At 39.9% G+C, this 23903-nt stretch overlaps 1 protein-coding gene across 2 annotated transcripts in view; it reads left to right on the plus strand.

The window, feature by feature from the left end:
• Nucleotides 1-5145: 5145 nt before the first annotated feature.
• Nucleotides 5146-23903, plus strand: part of LOC110513668 (histone deacetylase 9-B-like) — a 113628-nt gene continuing 94870 nt past the window's right edge. Inside the window, exons 1-2 of one of the 2 annotated variants that reach the window (XM_036965598.1) lie at nucleotides 5146-5294; nucleotides 6295-6450. The gene's annotated coding sequence lies outside the window, so the exon portion shown is untranslated. Of the gene's footprint in view, nucleotides 5295-6241; nucleotides 6451-23903 lie in introns of both variants that reach the window. The other variant, XM_036965601.1, reaches the window with a different exon arrangement.

The following is a 23903-nucleotide window of genomic DNA, read 5'->3' on the forward strand; positions in this document are numbered from 1 at the left end:
GGAGGAGGAGGGAAGCAGGAGGAAGAGGGGAAGAACAAAAACAAAAACAAGAACAAGAACAAGAAGAACAGGAACTGCATCAGCTCACCAGTCATTTCCCATCGCTACAGGGGTGTAATGGTTATGGGCCACACGGCCTTTCTGCATAATCAAGACTGATAATGTCTTGCCATGACTGCTACTGGTGCTTCAGGTGGTCACTGGAGACATGCTAGTGTGGTCTTGGAACGTCTTACATTCTCCTCTTTAGTTTTGGGTCATCAGCCAGTCACTCAGCAGAGGGAATTGAATGGACAGCTCTGTAGTCACCATCCACCATGGACATCCAAATCATTGGCCCCTACAGAACACTACTTTTATGTCAGAAAAACAGTTTCAATATGCATTGTTGAAAAACAACTTTCACACTGACTGACTGAAAATGCATTTGTCCACCGGCAGCCCATGCCCAAAACAATGAACCAAAGAGAGACAGTGAAGAATGCCTTTGAAGTGACAAATAAAAATGTGAGGCCCTGGACAGCTGTGGATTTATGACGATGACAAATCTGCATATAATCTGCCCTAATCGTGCATGCCTTTGCTCCTGGTTAAGATAAAAGCATCTCTCTTCTCCCTACATTCCCAGCAATGACCGGTGATGTCACCAGAGGAGTGGGAAAGTGTCAGGTCTGAGGGCCCACAGCTTCTGGTTCACTGACTGGCTTTGAAGTGAGCAACCGGCTGCTGTGACACACCGTGACACACCGTGACATAACCCACCCTACCCCATACTTCGATGGGGAACAAGAGAAGACCCTGGTTGTGTACCAAATGGGCCCCTATTTCATATATAGGGCACTACTTTTGACCAGGGCCCACATACACTAATTTCACCCCTCAGGGCTCTGGTCAAAAGTAGTTGAGTACATAGGGAATAGGGTGCCATTTGGGACGTAGACCCTCACCATTGATACCTGTCCCTAAACACATTAGGGGAGGGCAAACACATCCACATATGCTATTGCATGACTTCAAGATGTTTACTGGACAATATAAATGTATGACCTGTGATTTGAAGCACACACCTACCACTTCAGTTATATGTGTAGTACATCACTCATAAATATGCAGGGGTATCCCTAGTGCAGAATGGGCTACATCAGAGAATCATAAATATGTAGGGGTATCCCTAGTGCAGAATGGGCTACAGTAGAGAATCATAAATATGTACGGGTATCCCTAGTGCAGAATGGGCTACCTCAGAGAATCATAAATATGTAGGGCTGTCCCTAGTGCAGAATGGGCTACAGTAGAGAATCATAAATATGTAGGGGTATCCCTAGTGCAGAATGGGCTACAGTAGAGAATCATAAATATGTAGGGGTATCCCTAGTACAGAATGGGCTACAGTAGAGAATCATAAATATGTAGAGGTATCCCTAGTGCAGAATGGGCTACAGTAGAGAATCATAAATATGTAGAGGTATCCCTAGTGCAGAAGGGGCTACAGTAGAGGATCATAAATATGCCACTAGTGCAGCATAGGCTTAGCTGGTGGTGATAGATTATTGGTTGGTAGATAGCCACAACTGTTGGAAGTGGTACAGACGTGCTATAAGACAGTTGTTGGACCTCCATGCAACTTCAGACGTAGGCAGCAGGGGAAGCTGTTTCCTAGAAGGTGAAGAGTGAACACCAGTGTTTTATCTGCTCCTTCCTGCTGCACCCAGCTGCAGCTAGACAGACAGCAACACTGTTTATTTGTTCAAGTGCTTCTCTGTGTAACCCTTCCTTCCTCACATAACGATATAAATGATATAGGTTGCATATTTTTGTGGTCAAAATTAGGCAAACAGTATTACTGAAATATTCAGGTACACTTTAGGTACACTCCCATGACGATTCTGACAAATACCTCAACACATTGGTTGTGTACCAAATGACACCCCTATTCCATACAAAGTGCACTACTTTTGACCAGAGCTCTATGGGGAAAAGGGTGCCATTTAGGAGACAGGCAGTATTACTGAAATCCTCAGGTAAGTTTTTGTCCTGACACTCCCATGACAATTGATTCTGACAAATACCTCACATACTTTACACTACAGCCATAAATCATATAAATCCTCCGTAAATCAGAGTTCATCCCTCATCGTGGCTCCCCTCCTCTAACAGGGGAGCAACCTGGTCTCAGAGTACTTCGTATTATTCTGTACGTAAATCTGAGACACTTCATTTAGTATGCTATACAAAAGGATGGTGGTTGGATGGGCTTTTAACGCGAATGTCTAGCAACCGAAAGGCTGCAAGTTCAAATCTCATCGCAGACAACTTTAGCATTTTACCTAAGTAGCAACCTTTCAACTACTTCCTACGTTTGAGCTACTTTGCAACTACTTATCACGTTAAATTTCCACCCAACCACCCTCCTTCCGGTTTTTTGTCTTAAGTAACCATCTGTCTTATGTAACCATACTAAACATAACATATCATACTAAATGGAGTGTTTTTTTTAATATATTTTTTATTTCACCTTTATTTAACCAGGTAGGCTAGTTGAGAACAAGTTCTCATTTACAATTACAACCTGGACAAGATAAAGCAAGGCAGTGTGACACAAACAACAACACAGAGTTACACATGGAATAAACAAGCGTACAGTCAATAATAACACAATAGAAAAAAATAAAGTCTATATGCAATGTGTGCAAATGGCGTGAGGAGGTAAGGCAATAAATAGGCCATAGAGCAGCAAAGTAATTACAATTTAGCAAATTAACACTGGAGTGATAGATGTGCAGATGATGTGCAAGTAGAAATACTGGTGTGCAAAATTGCAGAAAAGTAAATAAAAACAATATGGGGATGATGTAGGTAGATTGGATGGGCTATTTACAGATGGGCTATGTGTAGCAGCAGCGATCGGTTAGCTGCTCAGATAGCTGATGTTTAAAGATAGTGAGGGAGATATAAGTCTTCAACTTCAGTGATTTTTGCAATTCGTTCCAGTCATTGGCAGCAGAGAACTGGAACGAAAGGCGACCAAAGGAGGTGTTGGCTTTGGGGATGACCAGTGAGATATACCTGCTGGAGGGCGTGCTACGGGTGGGTGTTGTTATCGTGACCAGTGAGCTGAGATAAGGTGGAGCTTTACCTAGCATAGACTTATAGATGACCTAGAGCCAGTGGGTCTGGCCACGAATATGTAGCGAGGGCCAGTCGACGAGAGGCCACAGGTCGCAGTGGTGGTGGTATATGGGGCTTTGATGACAAAACGGATGGCACTGTGATAGACTGCATCCAGTTTGCTGAGGAGAGTGTTTGGGGCTATTTTGTAAATGACATCGCTGAAGTCAAGGATCGGTAGGATCGTCAGTTTTATGAGGGTATGTTTGGCGGCGTGAGTGAAGGAGGCTTTGTTGCGAATTAGGAAGCCGATTCTAGATTTAATTTTGGATTGGAGATGTTTAATATGAGTCTGGAAGGAGAGTTTACAGTCTAGCCAGATACCTAAGCATTTGTAGTTGTCCACACATTGTCAGAACCATCCAGAGTAGTGATGCTAGTCGGGCGAACGGGTGCGGGCAGCAGAGAAGGTACGGTGGGATTCGAAATGGCCAGTGATCTGTTTGTTAACTTGGCTTTCGAAGACTTTAGAAAGGCAGGGCAGGATGGATATAGGTCTATAACAATTTGGGTCTAGAGTGTCACCCCCTTTGAAGATGGGGATGACCGCGGCAGCTTTCCAATCTTTAGGGATCTCGGACGATACGAAAGAGATATTGAACAGACTGGTAATAGGGGTTTCAACAATGGCGGCAGATAGTTTTAGAAAGAAAGGGTCCAGATTGTCTCGCACAGCTGATTTGTTCGGGTCCAGGTTTTGCAGCTCTTTCAGAAGAACTGCTATATGGATTTGGGTGAAGGAGAAGCTGGGGTGGCTTGGGCAAGTAGCTGCGGGGGGTGTGGAGCTTTTGGCCGAGCTAGGGGTAGCCAGGAGGAAAGCATGGCCAGCCGTAGAAAAATGCTTATTGAAATTCTCGATTATCGTGGATTTATCGGTGGTAACATTGTTACCTAGCCTCAGTGCAGTGGGCAGCTGGGAGGAGGTGCTCTTATTCTCCATGGACTTTACAGTGTCCCAAAACTTTTTGGAGCAACAGGATGCAAACGTCTGTTTGAAAAAAGCTAGCCTTGGATTTTCATACAGAATAATACGAAGTGCTTGTGGTGCACGTTAGCTAACCCTTCCCCTAACCCTTACCTTAAACCTTTTAGCTAACCTTTCCCCTAACCCTAACCATAACATTAACCCTTTAACCTAACTCCTAAACTTAACCCTAACCCCAACCCCAACCGCTAGACTAGCTAATGTTAGCGAGCTCGGTAACGTTAGCCACCTAGCTAGAATTCGTAACATATCATGCAGTTACAAATCTATAACACATTGTACATTTTGCAAATTTGTAACATATAATACTAATTGTAATTGGTACCATATCATACGAAATGAGTGATGGACAGCCACAAATGAATTCATACCATACGAAACGTAACATATCATCCTACAGAATAATACGATATGCTCTGAGACCAGGTTGCCACAAGACACCCAGGGGAGAAAGTTCTCTTCAGTGGCCCTGAGGACAACCACCCCCGCCACCCATACACATACACAGACCACAGCTTCCCGCCCACCACAGTGGACCCCAGACACCTCAGACAGCCCAAACCAACAGAACATAAGCAGCCTGCTCTGCAGCATACTAACTGCACTTTCTCACAAAGACAAACTTAAATAATAACCCTATCACTCATTAATACCATTCCTTTGTGACATGCAATCTATTGTAATAGCAGTACAAAGTAAAAACACAATCACAAGGTAGTCTAGTATTATTTAAATGTATGTAGGGTAATCTGTTATCAAGATATTCACTGGCACCTGTAACAAGGCATGATTTTTAAGACTAGTTCTTCTTTATCCAGTGCAATCTTGTAGAGGTTGAAATATAACATCACTTTATATCCACATGTATTTATAAACACCGTTGCTATGTCTACAGTCCCTCAATACCACATAGGCTACAATTTTGATTGTACGGCTCCTGCTCTCTCCTCGTAGTTATTTTTAGCCCATTCGTCATACCGTTTTTAGACGCATTTCTATTCGCTTCGATTTTAAAACACGGCGCTCGCCTGACCCGAAGCCCTCTATCTGCCTTCGAGCAGGGTACTAAATTCACTTTACCGTTGCCAAATTGATCCAACCGAGTTTCTTCTCAACTCAACGTGGTTTTGTTGTACAGAAGGTAAGATAGCTAGTGTCAAATCCTTGCAATGAGATACAATAGTGCACCAGGTCGGTACAGTAGCAAACATGATCATGTTTTTAGTAGAGAATCTACTATTTTGAATCGGAATGTATTACTGTTATTTAGCCTATTACTGTCAACTCTAGCTTGGTCTGAACTTAATTGTATTTTATCACAGTTCAAAAGTGACTTCCATGTTTTCATTCATAGCCCACCTGTATCTTGCCACTTGCTTTTTTTATGTAAGAGGCTGTTTATTACATGATACAAAATGTTTTACTTAATAATAACCTAACTGAATTCATATTGCACATACTTCACATTACTCTGCATGAGCATAAACTACCCGATATTGTCCCCCTTAATTGTTTTACGCCGGTAGACAGATAAAATGCCATGCGCATTGATTCTGTCTCCAAGCAGTACCACAGCCAGACTATAAATAGACCAATGCCCACATGTATGATCTCACCACCAGACGTGACTGAAGTAACAATGAGTTAGCTGCCTGCAACAGTATCATCTCTGCTATTATCTCCACAGATAGATAGACATGGTGTTAAGCGGCTGACTTAAAAAGTGGTTGTTTAAATGCATTTACATAAGGTTTATATGGCCGGCTATGTTAGTAGAGGCTGCTGAGGGGTGGAATGGCATTAAATCCCTGGAAACTATGTGTTTGATGTATTTGATACCATTCCACTACCATTCTGCTCCAGTCATTACCACAAGCCTTTCCTCCCCAATTAAGGTGCCACCCACCTCATGTGGTGAGTGTGTGTGTGTGTGTACGTGTGTGTATGTGTATATGTGTGTGTGTGTGTACGTGTGTGTACGTGTGTGTGTGTGTGTGTGTGTGTGTGTGTGTGTGTGTGGCTTTACAATACACGCTATCAGTATATTAGTATTATCCCTTATCTAGATTGTTCACCTGTTGGTTACAGGGATGGTCCATTCTCATCAGCATCATAATATCTGTGGATCTCTTGTTCTACAGTCAACTTCTCTAGTCAAACAGCCAAAGAGCAAAGACAGGACAACAGCACAGAAGAAAAAATCAGCACAGTTATAAACCCACCACGGTCATCCTGGCTGATCGCCTACGAGCGTTACGTCTCACAGACAACCATACGACCAACAGATCCAGCTAGTGGTAAGTGACCCCCCCCCCCCCCCCATTCCCCCTACACAATAAAACAAAAACAGGATGTCAACATTGATTCCTTGCAATTTTAAAATATTTTTTCAGATTTGACTCTAAATCCAAGAGTGGACAGCTCAATTAAATATCAATCAGCATTGGCTGTAGGGATGTTGTGATATTGGTGAAAATGCATATTTGACTGTCTTGTTGACCCCAGTGTTTGAGTTGCCAAGTTTCCTATGGTAACTTATTGCAGACATGCTGCTAGATGGCTTTGATTCAATTTTTGAGTAAATTTCAGGTTTTATGAAGCTATTGTATCTGCCAATGTTCTGTCTCGAGGTGTCAGATGTTGACAAAAGCCAACTGTTATTTCGGCGTGGTAATGAGAACACACAGGAAGTGGGGGCTTGCCAGTATTCACTTGACATTTTCAACTGTGACAAGAACAAAATGCTCATGTGTTTTGATACGAAAGCCCTTCTCAGACCACGTGCAAACGACCCTTCAGTCTTTTCTCCACCTCATAATGTTGATGGTATTTTTACATCAGACTTTTTCTTGGCAGTGCGAGGGCTCACAGATGTCCACTCTGTGCTGTTCAGATGGCTTGAGGGGGCAGGTACCATCTGAGCTGTGTCATGGATGGACCGAGTCATTTTAACAGCTCCATGCACTTACAGTAGGTTTGACACAGTGCATCCTGATTGGCACCCTTTTCCCTATATAGTGCACTGCATTTGACAGAGCTAATAGAATAGGATGCCATTTGGGATGCAGCCTCAGTTTCATGGTACCAAAATGTTGCTTAGATTAAAACATTTTTTGGGATTAAATACAGAGGGACGAAACACGTTGATTTGACAGGTATTGTTAGTCACTTGTAGATTATGATAATGTACGTCCGTAGAGGTGTGGCCATATTACTAAGCACATTGGCAAGTCAGATCCAATGAGGCACAGCACAGTACGTGCTGCTAGTCAACACACACTGACAATACATTCATGTCTAGTTGGATATTTAACTTGTCGGTCCAATTCTGCGATAACACTGTGATTGCAAAGTGAATGTAATGTAATGTGTTTACTGAGTTTGATGATAATTGTTTATTGTTTTGACACATTGTACACAGGAAAGAATAATGCCTGTGAATGTGTTCATTCAACCAGTTAGAACAGCACTTGTTGAACATGGGCCCTGGTAAAAAAAAGTAGTGCACTGTCGAGTGCATAGAGTGCCATTTAGGACGTAGATATTGTTTCAAATGGGACTTGTTACAGTAAAGAGAAGTGTGCATTGCCTTGTAGTTTAGAGGGAATTGAAACTAAAGGCCTGTTGTTGAATGGCTTGGTCATCATAGTTTCTGTTCCACAAACACTCCTTTGATATAGTAGATGTCTCCATAGCAGGTTTGATTTGATGCCTTGTTATACAGTGTCTGGCTGTGTTTTCCCTCACATCTTACTGAAACCTGACCTGTAATGTAGTGAGGGACATGTAAGGGAACTGAAAGAAGAAATGCTGAACATTTTGTTCTTTTTATTATTCTCCTATTGATATGAAATGGCCTTTGGGAGCCCCCTTGTTGGCCTTTTCACCAAACTAATGACAGTTTTAAAGTGATGTGAGAGTGTAGGGTTTGAGAGTACTGAGGTTCACAACAGTGATGTGTCCAAAATGGCACCCTATTCCCCCCAGGGCTCTTGTCAAAAGTAGTTGCACTATATAGGGAATAGGGTGCCATTTGGGATGGAGGAAGAGGAAGTATGTATGATGACGCTGGTCAGAGGAATGATATACAGCACAGTAGTCAACAGTCATGTGCTTTATAACATGACTGTGTGAAAAATAACATTACTAATCGAAAAATGGGAAAATTGGGAGCAAAAAAAACAGATCATATTTTGCTATGTAATTATTGCCCGTATGCGAACCAAAATGAGAAGCTCTGACGTTAGTCATATTTCACACATTGAATTTCACACATTGAAAATGTGTGCCGTCAATTTAACCAGCATTTTCACCAACAGTAATCAGTTTTAACTTGACAAATTGAAATGCATTATAGAATCAGTTTCAACAACATAAAGCAGTTAACCTTATTACTGTAAGTTTCATACGTACAGTAGATATATAGGCAGTAACAATATAAATATGGCCATTTTTGACTAATAGAATGTGTTTATGGTCAATCAATATCCTACTATACATCAGACAGTTACTATACATCAGAGAGTTACTATACATCATACAGTTACTATACATCAGACAGTACAGTTACTATACATCAGAGAGTTACTATACATCAGACAGTTAATATACATCAGACAGTTAATATACATCAGACAGTTACTATACATCATACAGTTACTGTACATCAGACAGTTACTGTACATCAGACAGTTACTATACATCAGACAGTTACTGTACATCAGACAGTACAATTACTGTACATCAGACAGTTACTATACATCAGACAGTTACTATACATCATACAGTTACTGTACATCAGACAGTACAATTACTGTACATCAGACAGTTACTATACATCAGACAGTTACTATACATCATACAGTTACTATACATCATACAGTTACTATACATCAGACAGTTAATATACATCAGACAGTTACTATACATCAGACAGTTAATATACATCAGACAGTACAGTTACTATACATCAGACAGTTACTATACATCAGACAGTTACTATACATCAGACAGTACAGTTACTATACATCAGACAGTTACTATACATCAGACAGTACAATTACTATACATCAGACAGTTACTATACATCAGACAGTACAGTTACTATACATCAGACAGTTACTATACATCAGACAGTTACTATACATCATACAGTTACTATACATCAGACAGTTAATATACATCATACAGTTACTATACATCAGACAGTTACTATACATCAGACAGTACAGTTAATATACATCAGACAGTTACTATACACCAGACAGTTACTATACATCAGACAGTTACTATACATCAGACAGTTACTATACATCAGACAGTTACTATACATCAGACAGTTACTATACATCAGACAGTTACTATACATCAGACAGTACAGTTAATATACATCAGACAGTTACTATACATCAGACAGTTACTATACATCAGACAGTACAGTTACTATACATCAGACAGTACAGTTACTATACATCATACAGTTACTATACATCAGACAGTTACTATACATCATACAGTATAGTTAGTATACATCAGACACTATAGTTAGTATACGTCAGACAGTATAGTTAGTATACATCAGACAGTATAGTTACTATACATCAGACAGTATAGTTAGTATACATCAGACAGTATAGTTAGTATACATCAGACAGTATAGTTACTATACATCAGACAGTATAGTTAGTATACATCAAACAGTTACTATACATCAGACAGTACAGTTACTATACATCAGACAGTATAGTTAGTATACATCAGACACTATAGTTAGTATACGTCAGACAGTATAGTTAGTATACATCAGACAGTATAGTTACTATACATCAGACAGTATAGTTAGTATACATCAGACAGTATAGTTAGTATACATCAGACAGTATAGTTACTATACATCAGACAGTATAGTTAGTATACATCAGAAAGTTACTATACATCAGACAGTATAGTTAGTATACATCAGACAGTATAGTTAGTATACATCAGACAGTATAGTTACTATACATCAGACAGTATAGTTAGTATACATCAGACAGTTACTATACATCAGACAGTATAGTTAGTATACATCAGACAGTTACTATACATCAGACAGTATAGTTACTATACACCAGACTGTTACTATACATCAGACAGCTACTATACATCAGACAGTACAGTTGCTATACATCAGACAGTACAGTTGCTATACATCAGACAGTATAGTTACTATACACCAGACAATTACTATACATCAGACAGTTAATATACATCATACAGTTAGTATACATCAGACAGTACAGTTACTGTACATCAGACAGTTACTATACATCAGACAGTTGCTATACATCAGACAGTTACTATACATCAGACAATTACTATACATCAGACAGTACAATTACTATACATCAGACAGTTAATATACATCAGACAGTTACTATACATCAGACAGTTACTATACATCAGACAGTTACTATACATCAGACAGTACAATTACTATACATCAGACAGTTAATATACATCAGACAGTTACTATACATCAGACAGTTACTATACATCAGACAGTTACTATACATCAGACAGTACAATTACTATACATCAGACAGTTAATATACATCAGACAGTTACTATACATCAGACAGTACAGTTACTATACATCAGACAGTTAATATACATCAGACAGTTACTATACATCATACAGTTACTATACATCAGACAGTACAGTTGCTATACATCAGACAGTTACTATACATCAGACAGTTACTATACATCAGACAGTTACTATACATCAGACAGTACAATTACTATACATCAGACAGTTAATATACATCAGACAGTTACTATACATCAGACAGTACAGTTACTATACATCAGACAGTTAATATACATCAGACAGTTACTATACATCAGACAGATACTATACATCATACAGTTACTATACATCAGACAGTACAGTTGCTATACATCAGACAGTTACTATACATCAGACAATTACTATACATCAGACAGTACAATTACTATACATCAGACAGTTAATATACATCATACAGTTACTATACATCAGACAGTTACTATACATCAGACAGTTAATATACATCAGACAGTACAGTTGCTATACATCAGACAGTACAGTTACTATATATCAGATAGTTTCTTTACATCATACAGTACAGTTACTATACATCAGACAGTTACTATACATCAGACAGTATAGTTAGTATACATCAGACAGTATAGTTAGTATACATCAGACAGTATAGTTACTATACATCAGACAGTATAGTTACTATACATCAGACAGTATAGTTAGTATACATCAGACAGTTACTATACATCAGACAGTACAGTTACTATACATCAGACAGTATAGTTAGTATACATCAGACAGTATAGTTACTATACATCAGACAGTATAGTTAGTATACATCAGACAGTACAGCTACTATACATCAGACAGTGTAGTTAGTATACACATCAGACAGTTACTAGACATCAGACAGTATAGTTAGTATACATCAGACAGTATAGTTAGTATACATCAGACAGTTACTATACATCAGACAGTATAGTTACTATACATCAGACAGTTACTATACATCAGACAGTATAGTTAGTATACATCAGACAGTTACTATACATCAGACAGTATAGTTACTATACACCAGACTGTTACTATACATCAGACAGTATAGTTAGTATACATCAGACAGTTACTATACATCAGACAGTATAGTTACTATACACCAGACTGTTACTATACATCAGACAGTATAGTTAGTATACATCAGACAGTTACTATACATCAGACAGTATAGTTAGTATACATCAGACAGTTATTATACATCAGACAGTATAGTTACTATACACCAGTCTGTTACTATACATCAGACAGTACAGTTGCTATACATCAGACAGTTAGTATACATCAGACAGTACAGTTGCTATACATCAGACAGTTATTATACATCAGACAGTATAGTTACTATACACCAGACTGTTACTATACATCAGACAGTACAGTTGCTATACATCAGACAGTTAGTATACATCAGACAGTATAGTTAGTATACATCAGACAGTTACTATACATCAAACAGTACAGTTACTATACATCAGACAGTTAATATACATCAGACAATTACTATACATCAAACAGTATAGTTAGTATACATCAGACAGTTACTATACATCAAACAGTACAGTTACTATACATCAGACAGTTACTATACATCAAACAGTACAGTTACTATACATCAGACAGTTAATATACATCAGACAATTACTATACATCAGACAGTTACTATACATCAGACAGTATAGTTACTATACACCAGACTGTTACTATACATCAGACAGTATAGTTAGTATACATCAGACAGTTACTATACATCAGACAGTATAGTTACTATACACCAGACTGTTACTATACATCAGACAGTATAGTTAGTATACATCAGACAGTTACTATACATCAGACAGTATAGTTAGTATACATCAGACAGTTATTATACATCAGACAGTATAGTTACTATACACCAGACTGTTACTATACATCAGACAGTACAGTTGCTATACATCAGACAGTTAGTATACATCAGACAGTACAGTTGCTATACATCAGACAGTTATTATACATCAGACAGTATAGTTACTATACACCAGACTGTTACTATACATCAGACAGTACAGTTGCTATACATCAGACAGTTAGTATACATCAGACAGTATAGTTAGTATACATCAGACAGTTACTATACATCAAACAGTACAGTTACTATACATCAGACAGTTAATATACATCAGACAATTACTATACATCAAACAGTATAGTTAGTATACATCAGACAGTTACTATACATCAAACAGTACAGTTACTATACATCAGACAGTTACTATACATCAAACAGTACAGTTACTATACATCAGACAGTTAATATACATCAGACAATTACTATACATCAGACAGTTACTATACATCAGACAGTACAGTTACTATACATCAGACAGTTACTATACATCAGACAGTTACTATACATCAGACAGTTACTATACATCAGACAGTACAGTTACTATACATCAGACAGTTACTATACATCAGACAGTTACTATACATCAGACAGTACAGTTACTATACATCAGACAGTTACTATACATCAGACAGTACAGTTACTATACATCAGACAGTTAATATACATCATACAGTTACTATACATCATACAGTTACTGTACATCAGACAGTATAGTTACTATACACCAGACTGTTACTATACATCAGACAGTTACTATACATCAGACAGTTACTATACATCAGACAGTTGCTATACATCAGACAGTTACTATACATTAGACAGTTACTATACATCAGACAGTTACTATACATCAGACAGTTACTATACATCAGACAGTTGCTATACATCAGACAGTTACTATACATTAGACAGTTACTATACATCAGACAGTTACTATACATCATACAGTTACTATACACCAGACAGTTACTATACATCATACAGTTAGTATACATCAGACAGTTAATATACATCAGACAGTTACTATACATCAGACAGTACAGTTACTGTACATCAGACAGTTACTATACATCAGACAGTTACTATACATCAGACAGTTACTATACATCAGACAGTTAATATACATCAGACAGTTACTGTACATCAGACAGTTACTATACATCAGACAGTTACATTACATCAGACAGTTAATATACATCAGACAGTTACTATACATCAGACAGTTACTATACATCAGACAGTTACTATACATCAGACAGTTACTATACATCAGACAGTTACTATACATCAGACAGTTACTGTACATCAGACAGTACAGTTACTATACATCAGACAGTATAGTTACTATACATCAGACAGTTACTGTACATCAGACAGTACAGTTACTATACATCAGACAGTACAGTTGCTATGCATCAGACAGTACAGTTGCTATACATCAGACAGTTACTATACATCATACAGTTACTATACATCAGACAGTTACTATACATCAGACAGTACAGTTACTATACATCAGACAGTTACTATACATCAGACAGTTACTATACATCAGACAGTTGCTATACATCAGACAGTTACTATACATCAGACAGTTACTATACATCAGACAGTACAGTTACTATACATCAGACAGTTACTATACATCAGACAGTTACTATACATCAGACAGTACAGTTACTATACATCAGACAGTTACTATACATCAGACAGTACAGTTACTATACATCAGACAGTACAGTTACTATACATCAGACAGTTACTATACATCAGACAGTACAGTTACTATACATCAGACAGTACAGTTACTATACATCAGACAGTTACTATACATCAGACAGTACAGTTACTATACATCATACAGTTACTATACATCAGACAGTTACTATACATCAGACAGTACAGTTACTATACATCAGACAGTTACTGTACATCAGACAGTACAGTTACTATACATCAGACAGTACAGTTGCTATGCATCAGACAGTACAGTTGCTATACATCAGACAGTTACTATACATCATACAGTTACTATACATCAGACAGTTACTATACATCAGACAGTACAGTTACTATACATCAGACAGTTACTATACATCAGACAGTTACTATACATCAGACAGTTGCTATACATCAGACAGTTACTATACATCAGACAGTTACTATACATCAGACAGTACAGTTACTATACATCAGACAGTTACTATACATCAGACAGTTACTATACATCAGACAGTACAGTTACTATACATCAGACAGTTACTATACATCAGACAGTACAGTTACTATACATCAGACAGTACAGTTACTATACATCAGACAGTTACTATACATCAGACAGTACAGTTACTATACATCAGACAGTACAGTTACTATACATCAGACAGTTACTATACATCAGACAGTACAGTTACTATACATCATACAGTTACTATACATCAGACAGTTACTATACATCAGACAGTACAGTTACTATACATCAGACAGTTACTATACATCAGACAGTTACTATACATCAGACAGTTACTATACATCAGACAGTTACTATACATCAGACAGTTACTATACATCAGACAGTTACTATACATCAGACAGTTACTATACATCAGACAGTACAGTTGCTATGCATCAGACAGTACAGTTGCTATACATCAGACAGTTACTATACATCAGACAGTACAGTTGCTATACATCAGACAGTACAGTTGCTATACATCAGACAGTTACTATACATCAGACAGTTACTATACATCAGACAGTACAGTTGCTATACATCAGACAGTACAGTTGCTATACATCAGACAGTACAGTTGCTATACATCAGACAGTTGCTATACATCAGACAGTTACTATACATCAGACAGTACAGTTACTATACATCAGACAGTTACTATACATCAGACAGTTACTATACATCAGACAGTTACTATACATCAGACAGTTGCTATGCATCAGACAGTACAGTTGCTATACATCAGACAGTTACTATACATCAGACAGTACAGTTGCTATACATCAGACAGTTACTATACATCAGACAGTACAGTTGCTATACATCAGACAGTTACTATACATCAGACAGTACAGTTACTATACATCAGACAGTTACTATACATCAGACAGTTACTATACATCAGACAGTTACTATACATCAGACAGTTACTATACATCAGACAGTTGCTATGCATCAGACAGTACAGTTGCTATACATCAGACAGTTACTATACATCAGACAGTACAGTTGCTATACATCAGACAGTTACTATACATCAGACAGTACAGTTACTATACATCAGACAGTTACTATACATCAGACAGTACAGTTGCTATACATCAGACAGTACAGTTGCTATACATCAGACAGTACAGTTGCTATACATCAGACAGTTGCTATACATCAGACAGTTACTATACATCAGACAGTACAGTTACTATACATCAGACAGTTACTATACATCAGACAGTTACTATACATCAGACAGTTACTATACATCAGACAGTTACTATACATCAGACAGTTGCTATGCATCAGACAGTACAGTTGCTATACATCAGACAGTTACTATACATCAGACAGTACAGTTACTATACATCAGACAGTACAGTTACTATACATCAGACAGTTACTATACATCAGACAGTACAGTTGCTATACATCAGACAGTTACTATACATCAGACAGTACAGTTACTATACATCAGACAGTTACTGTACATCAGACAGTACAGTTACTATACATCAGACAGTACAGTTACTATACATCAGACAGTTACTATACATCAGACAGTAGAGTTGCTATACATCAGACAGTTACTATACATCAGACAGTAGAGTTGCTATACATCAGACAGTTACTATACATCAGACAGTACAGTTACTATACATCAGACAGTTGCTATACATCAGACAGTACAGTTGCTATACATCAGACAGTACAGTTGCTATACATCAGACAGTACAGTTGCTATACATCATACAGTTGCTATACATCAGACAGTTACTATACATCAGACAGTTACTATACATCAGACAGTATAGTTACTATACATCAGACAGTACAGTTGCTATACATCAGACAGTTACTATACATCAGACAGTACAGTTACTATACATCAGACAGTTGCTATACATCAGACAGTACAGTTGCTATACATCAGACAGTACAGTTGCTATACATCAGACAGTACAGTTACTATACATCAGACAGTTACTATACATCAGACAGTTACTATACATCAGACAGTTACTATACATCAGACAGTATAGTTACTATACATCAGACAGTACAGTTACTATACATCAGACAGTTGCTATACATCAGACAGTACAGTTACTATACATCAGACAGTTACTATACATCAGACAGTTACTATACATCAGACAGTTACTATACATCAGACAGTATAGTTACTATACATCAGACAGTACAGTTACTATACATCAGACAGTTACTATACATCAGACAGTTACTATACATCAGACAGTACAGTTACTATACATCAGACAGTACAGTTGCTATACATCAGACAGTAGAGAGACTATATGTGTACGTTATGCTGTATATTGTAGTACATTGTTGTCATTTGGGAATAGAGATTTCTATAGAGGGCAATTGAAAGGCTTGTAGGCTGTGGTAGTTGTTCTGTTTAATTCTGAGATGAATCCTCAGCATGCCATTAGGTTACCAGGCAACAGTGTGCTCTTCTGTCAAATGCTTCTTGTATTTATTTATTTACCTACTTAGCATTTAGTTATGAGGGCAGGAAGTAAATGGTTTCATGCCTGTCTGGCAATAAACAAGAATATTAGCTATATGCCAACAAATCACTTGATAAACTGTGTCATGCGCTTATGATAAAATATAATGTAGTTTTCCATTCAAGCTATGTACTTTTCACAGTATCTCCTCAGAAATGATTGAGGCTGAAAACATCTCTCCATAACTTTTCATAAATGCATGTTTTATACAGAACATTTCACCTACTTTGCAGTACAATTTGATACAGGATACAGGACGCGTACTCAGAGCGCTGACTAGTTGGCAAGTATCTTTTTCAATCTCTCCCTGACCCAGTCTGTAATACCTACATGTTTCAAGGAGACCACCATAGTCCCTGTACCCAAGAACGCCAAGGTAACCTGTCTAAATGACTATCGCCCCGTAGAAATCACATCTATAGCCATGAAATGCTTTGAAAGGCTGGTCATGGCTCAGATCAACACCCATCCCAGACACCCTGGACCCACTCCAATTCGCATACTGTCCCAACAGATTCATAGATGACGCAATCCCCCCCCACACACACACACACGGACACTATTTTTCCTACCTAAATGTACATATTACAGATGTAGGATCTTCATTTATTTGATCACCTACTTTACCTGCAAAACAATGTGATACATGATAGTAATAGCTTTCCTATAATGAGTAAGTTATGTATACATTATGGTATATATGCTGTTTATAGGGATTTGGGACTGTTGATATGTAGTGCTCGGCAGGGACAGATTGGGACTGTTGATATGTAGTGCTCGGCAGAGCCAGATTGGGACATTTAATGTGTAGTGCTCGGCAGGGCCAGATTGGGACATTTAATGTGTAGTGCTCGGCAGAGCCAGATTGGGACATTTAATGTGTAGTGCTCGGCAGGGCCAGATTGGGACTGTTGATATGTAGTTCTTGGCAGGGCCAGATTGGGACTGTTGATATGTAGTTCTTGGCAGGGACAGATTGGGACTATTGATATGTTGTCCTTGGCAGGGCCAGATTGGGACTGTTGATATGTAGTGCTGGGCAGGGCCAGATTGGGACTATTGATATGTAGTGCTGGGCAGGGACAGATTGGGACTATTGATATGTAGTGCTTGGCAGGGCCAGATTTGGACTGTTGATATCTAGTGCTGGGCAGGGCCAGATTGGACTGTTGATATGTAGTGCTGGGCAGGGCCAGATTGGGACTGTTGATATGTAGTGCTGGGCAGGGCCAGATTTGGACTGTTGATATGTTGTGCTGGGCAGGGACAGATTGGGACTGTTGATATGTTGTCCTTGGCAGGGCCAGATTTGGACTGTTGATATGTAGTTCTTGGCAGGGACAGATTGGGACTATTGATATGTTGTCCTTGGCAGGGCCAGATTGGGACTGTTGATATCTAGTGCTGGGCAGGGCCAGATTGGACTGTTGATATGTAGTGCTGGGCAGGGCCAGATTGGGACTGTTGATATGTAGTGCTGGGCAGGGCCAGATTGGGACTGTTGATATGTAGTGCTGTGCAGGGCCAGATTGGGACTGTTGATATGTAGTTCTGGGCAGGGACAGATTGGGACTGTTGATATGTAGTGCTGGGCAGGGCCAGATTGGGACTGTTGATATGTAGTGCTGGGCAGGGCAAGATTGGGACTGTTGATATGTAGTTCTGGGCAGGGACAGATTGGGACTGTTGATATGTAGTGCTGGGCAGGGCCAGATTGGGACTGTTGATATGTAGTGCTGGGCAGGGCAAGATTGGGACAGTTAATGTGTAGTGCTTGGCAGGGCCAGATTGGGACACTTAATATGTACTGTATTGCCAGATTGGGAAGAAGTGGAGACAGACAGAGGCTCAGAGAAAGGAGGAAGGCTGAGAGGTGAGAGACAGGTTTATAGTGCATGGCCTCAGAGGTTTGGGTTGCATCTCAAATGGCACCCTGTTCCCTATTTAGTGCACTACTTTTGACCTTGGCTAAAATCAGTTCTGGTCAAAAGTAGTGCACTATATCAGGAATAGGGTGCCATTTGGGACGTATCCTCTTGGGCTGTCTATATTTGGCTTTTATGCTCTGATGTGTTCTGATTACATTTTGTCTGTCTGAGGGATGTCAGCATCCCTCCTATCTTGCTACAGTATAATGTTAGCAGGGGATAACAGAGAAATGAACGGCTGTTTTCAGAGCATGAAAAATGCAGCTGGGTCAAGTGGGCGAGGGTCCTGAGTATATTAATCTACTGTATGTGTGTGTGTGCGCAAGTGTGTGTGTTTGTGTATGCATTATGTGTGTGTGTGAGGTTAAAGAGAGGCATGTGGTGTGGAGCGCTGGAGTCTATCTCAGTGTGTTTTCATGATAGGAACACCAGAGACGTGGTGTGGAGCGCTGGAGTCTATCTCAGTGTGTTATCATGATAGGAACACCAGAGACGTGGTGTGGAGCGCTGGAGTCTATCTCAGTGTGTTGTCATGATAGGAACACCAGAGACGTGGTGTGGAGCGCTGGAGTCTATCTCAGTGTGTTGTCATGATAGGAACACCAGAGACGTGGTGTGGAGCGCTGGAGTCTATCTCAGTGTGTTGTCATGATAGGAACACCAGAGACGTGGTGTGGAGCGCTGGAGTCTATCTCAGTGTGTTGTCATGATAGGAACACCAGAGACGTGGTGTGGAGAGCTGGAGTCTATCTCAGTGTGTTATCATGATAGGAACACCAGAGACGTGGTGTGGAGCGCTGGAGTCTATCTCAGTGTGTTGTCATGATAGGAACACCAGAGACGTGGTGTGGAGCGCTGGAGTCTATCTCAGTGTGTTGTCATGATAGGAACACCAGAGACGTGGTGTGGAGCGCTAGAGTCTATCTCAGTGTGTTGTCATGATAGGAACACCAGAGACGTGGTGTGGAGCGCTGGAGTCTATCTCAGTGTGTTGTCATGATAGGAACACCAGAGACATGGTGTGGCGCGCTGGAGTCTATCTCAGTGTGTTGTCATGATAGGAACACCAGAGACGTGGTGTGGAGCGCTGGAGTCTATCTCAGTGTGTTGTCATGATAGGAACACCAGAGACATGGTGTGGAGCACTGGAGTCTATCTCAGTGTGTTGTCATGATAGGAACACCAGAGACGTGGTGTGGAGCGCTGGAGTCTATCTCAGTGTGTTGTCATGATAGGAACACCAGAGACGTGGTGTGGAGCGCTGGAGTCTATCTCAGTGTGTTGTCATGATAGGAACACCAGAGACGTGGTGTGGAGAGCTGGAGTCTATCTCAGTGTGTTGTCATGATAGGAACACCAGAGACGTGGTGTGGAGAGCTGGAGTCTATCTCAGTGTGTTGTCATGATAGGAACACCAGAGATGTGGTGTGGAGCGCTGGAGTCTATCTCAGTGTGTTGTCATGATAGGAACACCAGAGACGTGGTGTGGAGCGCTGGAGTCTATCTCAGTGTGTTGTCATGATAGGAACACCAGAGATGTGGTGTGGAGCGCTGGTCAGGTGATCTAGAGGTTACACTGCTGCTACCTACAGCACATCTACAGTACTGTGTTGGAGTGGATTTGAATACGGCCTTCTAACATAATGTCTCTCTTAACTTCCTGTCCTTTTGTCACTGTCTCTAGACAACAATTCTTATTCGTATTATATATACATATATTATAAATACATTAGCTATATGCCATACATACAGTACATTATCTACGTATATCCCAAATGGCACCCTATTCCCTATATAGTGCACTACTGATGTGGGATGAAACCTTAGAAGACATCTAATTCTGACACTGCGGTTTTGCTAGTGGAGAACATTCTACACAGTACTGTATGTAGGGTAACTCATCCCTCAGTGTTGTTAGTGGAGAACATTCTACACAGTACTGTATGTAGGGCAACTCATCCCTCAGTGTTGTTAGTGGAGAACATTCTACACAGTACTGTATGTAGGGTAACTCATCCCTCAGTTTTGTTAGTGGAGAACATTCCACACAGTACTGTATGTAGGGTAACTCATCCCTCATTTCCAGTCATGTTCCTCACTCCTCTACTCCAATGTTCCCCACGCAACATCACCTGCAGCTGGAGCCACACTGAGGGAGAGAGGGTCAGAGCAGTCCTTACAGACATACCACGACATTTCTCCTACAACAGCTTCTCTTTTATAAATGAGTGGGCAGTGCTGTACTGTTGTATAGCCTAGTTGGAGGAATGTTGATACTCCCCATTGCACTTACCGGGGGAGTAGCCTTGCGCCACAGAGGGGCTCTCTCAGTCACTCAGACAGGCTGCAGCTGAGAGGTGGGCTGGGGGACTGGGGCTGGGGGACCTGGCTGGCTGGGGTTTTAGCCTGGGTTACATCCCAAATGGCACCCTATTCCCCGGGCCTGGTCATAAGCAGTGTTTTATAAAGAATTGGGTGCCATTTGGGACGCAACCTAAGCCTCCCTCTATTTGTTTCCATTTCCTGTCCCAGTGCATGCTGGGCCATGAATCATTCATGTCTCATCCTGTATGGATGAGAAATGGAATAATTTAAAGAGGCTGTCGCAAGTGTTTATGTTAGATTAATGTGTTTTTTGTCTTTTTTTTTGGTTTGTTTAATTTTAAACTACAATTTGACTTCAACTTTATTTGACAAACAATGTCTGCTATGTCACTGTATTTTCATATACTTTCATGTATTCTAATGCTGAAAGGCTTTTTCTAAATAAAATGTCAGTATACATGTGAAATTGTAAAAAAATAGAAAAACACACTTTTCAATGACGTGCGCCCCATAAATAGACCGGTGGCCGACCCATAAATAGACCGGTGGCCGACCCATAAATAGACCGGTGGCCGACCCATAAATAGACCGGTGGCCGACCCATAAATAGACCGGTGGCCGACCCATAAATAGACCGGTGGCCGACCCATAAATAGACCGGTGGCCAACCCATGTGGAGCTTGTTGTTTACGTTGCCCAGTCAAAGCAGCAAAGAGGCTCAATGTGTAGCAAGTGTGTAGCAGAGTTCACTAATGCAATGAAACTTGGAATAAAATGACGGAATGAAAAGTTTGTGAAATGAACAGGAGTAGGCTACAACGAGCAATCAACAGGTAGGCTGTTGATTTACCTGAATGGGGTTGTGGTTTATATGAATGGGGTTGTGGTTTATATGAATGGGGTTGTGGTTTATATGAATGGGGTTGTGGTTTATATGAATGGGGTTGTGGTTTATATGAATGGGGTTGTGGTTTATATGAATGGGGTTGTGGTTTACCTGAATGGAGTTGTGGTTTATATGAATGGGGTTGTGGTTTATATGAATGGGGTTGTGGTTTAAATTAATGGGGTTGTGGTTTATATGAATGGGGTTGTGGTTTATATGAATGGGGTTGTGGTTTATATGAATGGGGTTGTGGTTTATATGAATGGAGTTGTGGTTTATCTGAATGGGGTTGTGGTTTATATGAATGGGGTTGTGGTTTATATGAATGGAGTTGTGGTTTATATGAATGGGGTTGTGGTTTATATGAATGGGGTTGTGGTTTACCTGAATGGAGTTGTGGTTTATATGAATGGGGTTGTGGTTTATGTGAATGGAGTTGTGGTTTATATGAATGGAGTTGTGGTTTATATGAATGGGGTTGTGGTTTATATGAATGGGGTTGTGGTTTACCTGAATGGAGTTGTGGTTTATATGAATTGGGTTGTGGTTTATGTGAATGGAGTTGTGGTTTATATGAATGGAGTTGTGGTTTATATGAATGGGGTTGTGGTTTATATGAATGGAGTTGTGTTTTATATGAATGGGGTTGTGGTTTATATGAATGGAGTTGTGGTTTATCTGAATGGGGTTGTGGTTTATATGAATGGAGTTGTGGTTTATATGAATTGGGTTGTGTTTTATATGAATGGGGTTGTGGTTTATATGAATGGGGTTGTGGTTTACCTGAATGGAGTTGTGGTTTATATGAATGGGGTTGTGGTTTATGTGAATGGGGTTGTGGTTTATTTGAATGGGGTTGTGGTTTTACTGAATGGGGTTGTGGTTTATCCGAATGGGCGCAGCATGTAGCTTCAATTAGCCTAGCTAGCTATACTGTGTAGCTAGCTTCTCTAGGCTACTCCAGTCAAGACAGGCACTGTTATATGGGATGATAAATAACGTTGTGGCTGCTACAAGTTATTAAGTCTTGGCTGTCGCCGAGTTGCCTTGGCTACAGCGTCTCCCTCTCTCTCCCTCCATCTGCACGCTCCCATCTCACAAACCCCGGCCCCTCCGCAGCTGCAGCAATAGAGAGCAAGCCTCTCTCCCTAGTGCAGCAGTGCTCAGATTTGATGTGTGCATAAATGTGAGAAGTAAGTATATGCGACCAGGTATTGAATGTGCCCAGGAGACAGCCACCTTAGGGCCAGGGCCAGGGCCAGCTCCGTCATGACTCCAATGGTCGGCCAATCCAAGCAGATTATTCATGATGACAATATAAATATGTACAACAACAAAATAACAAC

Source organism: Oncorhynchus mykiss, chromosome 3, assembly GCF_013265735.2.
Source record: "Oncorhynchus mykiss isolate Arlee chromosome 3, USDA_OmykA_1.1, whole genome shotgun sequence".
NCBI lineage: Eukaryota > Metazoa > Chordata > Actinopteri > Salmoniformes > Salmonidae > Oncorhynchus > Oncorhynchus mykiss.